We start from the raw sequence: 4,215 nt of genomic DNA on the forward strand, positions 1-4,215 counted from the left end.
GGTCGCGGCCGGTGCCGTCGTCCTTCGTCCTCCAGGCGTGTCTTCCTTGCCCTACCCTGCCCTGCCCTGGCATGGCGTGGCGTGGCCAGACCGCGGCGCGTCGCTGATGCAATCACGCCCAATTACCAGAGCTGGGAGTCCGCCAAGCCCCGCCTGCGGGGTCCCCGGCTCAGCTTCGACATTCTTCGATGAATGTGTCTTTTTAATAGTCCGCCGCTAGCGTCATGAATATCAATAACGCCTCCATCGGAGGACAACATCGCTGGCGAGGACCCTGTCCACAGAATTAAGCTGCACCATTAATTTAAACGGAAATTTTGCCCCACCGAAGGTAGCTTCCAGATGTATGATGAATGGTAGATATTTTGCCATGAGAAGTGTATGAGGAGGGACAACGCATGTTTGACACTGAAGATCGAAAAGACATGGATGCTTTTTCTTTCGTTTCACCCTCTTTGGGGTACGCTGGGTCAATCATTTCTTTGTGCGTTGTTCTTTTCTTAGGGCCCAGTATTTCTTCATTCTTTCTAATCTTTTCCTCTCTTCTTCGGAGATGAAGGGTTCGGACTTTTGTGTAGTTTTGTCATGGAGCCTTATGTTTTCAAATGTTGAAATGTGTGTGAAATCTTATGGGACTTAACTGCTAAGGTCATCATTCCCTAAGCTTACACACTACTTAACCTAAATTATCCTAAGAACAAACACACACATCCATGCCCGAGGGAGGACTCGAACCTCTGCCTGGACCAGCCGGACAGTCCAGACTGCAGCGCCCTAGACCGCTCGGCTAATCCCGCGCTGCCCTTATGTTTTCATCTTTAGTAATTAATTTAGCTGTTCGATCAACAAGTGAATTTTCTGAAATCTTTAATTCTACTAGGTCTTTCTCAGGTTGTTTAAACCAGTTGGGTTTCGTTTTGCTGTTACGGAAAAAAGTCAAAGATTTGTTTAGTTAATCTGTTGGAATCCATTCTAGGAACATGACCATAAAAATTTATCCTTCCTTTTCGCATAGTATCTGAAAGTTTCTCAATTTTCTTGTAGAGAGTTTCATTTCTTATTTATATAAACTATTGTCTTGAAATTTTGGTCCTGTCATTTTTCTTAAAATTTTTCTTTCCTTTAGCTCAAGTTTCTCCATTTGGCCTTTGAGACTCATGTTTAGTGTTTCTGCTGCATACAGTGCTTCTGACTTAATCACTGTCCTGTAATGTCTAATGCACTGTACATACTTAATTTGCAGTACAATATACATTTCGCATGGCACTCTTCACGTGTCTTCTCAGATATACAATGCCAATATGTCATCGTGCAGTTTAGAAAGGGATTTTGAAGGCCATATTTCACGAAACGTCGGATAAATGCAAGACGAGAAAAAGTAAGAGGTGTGTAGTGTAATTTCTGGACATACATACAGAATATTAAGGGGAGTAGGAACGCCCTATGCTGACAATATTAAATTTAGTAACTTCGCTTCCCTGTATTTCAGGAACCACTGTAGGTATTGACACAAAACTTTCACAGGACATTAAACTGTATGTTCTCAGTCTACTGAACTACAATAATTGCATTTTAGCCACTGCTTTCGTAAATATAATTTCTTATATACACAGTTAAAATTTTGTGTCCTTTTTTGTACGTTATCCTAAATAATTTTAGTTATACATAACATTACGTTCTTCTTTTAGTTCAGTAGACTCCATGAAAATTTGATTACTCGAAGTGGCTTCTGAGATTAAGGGAAAAATGCGACACAAAATGCAAATTTTCATCAACGGCTTCTGAAGTTTGAAGACACTGTAACTCACTTAATATAAGCTTAATTTTTTATTTTTAGTCACTCAGAAGCATCCTGCACCATACCGTATATCATCCTCTTAATCTTTTTCTAAGTTTTTTTGCTGTTCTTCTTTCTGGACTTCTTAGTAGCCAACTGTGTTTTATACTCCGCTTATCAATGCGAACCAACGATTCAAGTTCTCTGATGCAGTTTGCTCCAGGATTAATTCCCATATGCTGCAGCACTTTCACCCTACCAATGTTGCCATCATTAAAAGGAATAACAGCATCACTGACCCCTCCACTTTAATGTCTTCATTCAAACAAAAACATTTTTTAGTAAGCAAGTCCATATAAGATTGAACGACTCATTAAGATTTTGAGTCTGAGTATGCAGACACTTCTTCAGTAATTCAGGATTTGCCAGGTCTCTGTAAATAGGTTTTATGACATCCATGACTGCTGCTGGTATGGAATGTTTATGGCTGTAAGAACTGTTTGAGTACTGGGCATTGCGGTAGTTGCACCCTGAATCAGGTCCAAGGTGGCAAAGATGGTGTACTGGTTTTTCATCAGTTGACAGTCTGTGGAAGAAGGTAGCCCATACTGCCTGCTTCATTTTCAACAATTCCTGAATATTATTTCTAATGACCATCCGATAATACCGCTGTAGTTCATCAGTCATTAATACTGCTGTAGTTCATCAGTCATATTGTCTGTCAGCCTGCCTCTTATGGTTTTACCATCTGAAAGTTTCTTCTCTCCCAAATGTGGTTTGAACTTCCTCAACCTGGTGCCCATCCGCTTCTCGACATGACCAACACAATCCAGATTTGTGATGGTCTTCACACCATAATGCTGAGTGGTTACAACAATGTTATATGCTTTTGAGTCTCCATCACCTAAGAACTTAGTGTAACACACTCCTCTTTCGTTCACATTTCGACTAAAAATGTCAGTATCTACCGAGGCCTCCATACCACCACTGGTTCCTTCATAATTTCTGTCACAGATATACCCTTCTTCATTCCCTAATTTACACTTATAACAATGTTTGGATAAAGTATGGAAATCTGTTACCTTTCCTGTATCCACACTGGTCACCGTAGCAACAGAATTCTTAGAACTGTAGCTGTGGTTCTGCCAAGTGCCATCAAAAGCTACTAGTATGTCAGTCATACCATCATTTATTTCAATAGCTTCGTTTGCAGCACCCTTAATTCACTCACATGCAACAGATTTCACAGCAGCTCCAATAAATCCTGCATACTTGTCGATTTTACAAGGAAAGTGTGGCATATTCATCACGGCACACATTGTTTCTGTTGCCGAGTGTCCTTTGCCAGTAGCTCTCAATCCATAAAACTACCTAACATTTACTTCAAAATAATTATCTTTACACTTACCAGAATTCCAAAATGAATGAGTATATTTACATCTGACACAATTAATGATAACTTTCCTGGCTAGTCCATTTGATACCTCACTGTCTTCATGTAAGCTATCTGGCCCTCCACATATTCTACAACACACACACATTCACCTAACACCTTTGTTAGGATGTGTACATCTATCAGAATATAACCTAATCTACCATTTACAGCACTTTACTTTTGAGAAAACTGTGTATCACAACGTTTTATTTTATTCTTCGAAGCACTGATGGGTGTTTCTCTAGATACTGGCGAGTTTGCCTGTATTTCATTGTCTGTAACTTCACACGCCTCATGTTGATCACAGTGTTTCCCTTTATTCGAAAATCTATTACCATGAAACCCACGTTTCTTAAAAGCACTTCGTTTTGGCGTCATACTTTACTTTTTGAGAGATTTACTAATCTATTCGTCATTTTTCCTCGGAAATACGTTAGCACTTCGACATACAATGCGTGTTTACAATATGAAACGATACGATACTGTTTTTGACAGTGCTACCAATACAAACACGTAATTTAACCTTTATAACACAGCAATCCACAGCCTTCTACACAACAAAATTACCGATTTCACTATATCTTGAAGTAATACACGTAAAAACTTTAACGTTTTCAACCGCTGTAGATTATATTTAAAAAATAAAATGAATTACTTCCCATGTGAATTTATAAGTGATATATGTATAATTTTGTTCGGAAAATTGCTAATTTTATAATGAGATAAAAATCCGAAAATGTGAAAAAAATTTCCGTTGTTACTCCCCTTAAAAAGGGTTGTACAGGGAAGAGGCAAAATAATGTCAACACGTGTACTTACTTGGGAATGATTTATTAATAAGGGGATGGACCCCCATTTGCCCGTATTATAGCTGCGATTCTTCTTGGAATTCTGGCTCATAATGATTGTGTAGTCTCCAGTGGTACGCTATGCCAGTTTTCAGTCAGAACCTCTTCTAACTCGTGGAGTGAAGAGGGAGGAGGAAATCTGCTTCAGTATCTGT

The sequence above is a fragment of the Schistocerca piceifrons genome, chromosome 3, assembly GCF_021461385.2.
Source record: "Schistocerca piceifrons isolate TAMUIC-IGC-003096 chromosome 3, iqSchPice1.1, whole genome shotgun sequence".
Taxonomy (NCBI): Eukaryota; Metazoa; Arthropoda; class Insecta; order Orthoptera; family Acrididae; genus Schistocerca; species Schistocerca piceifrons.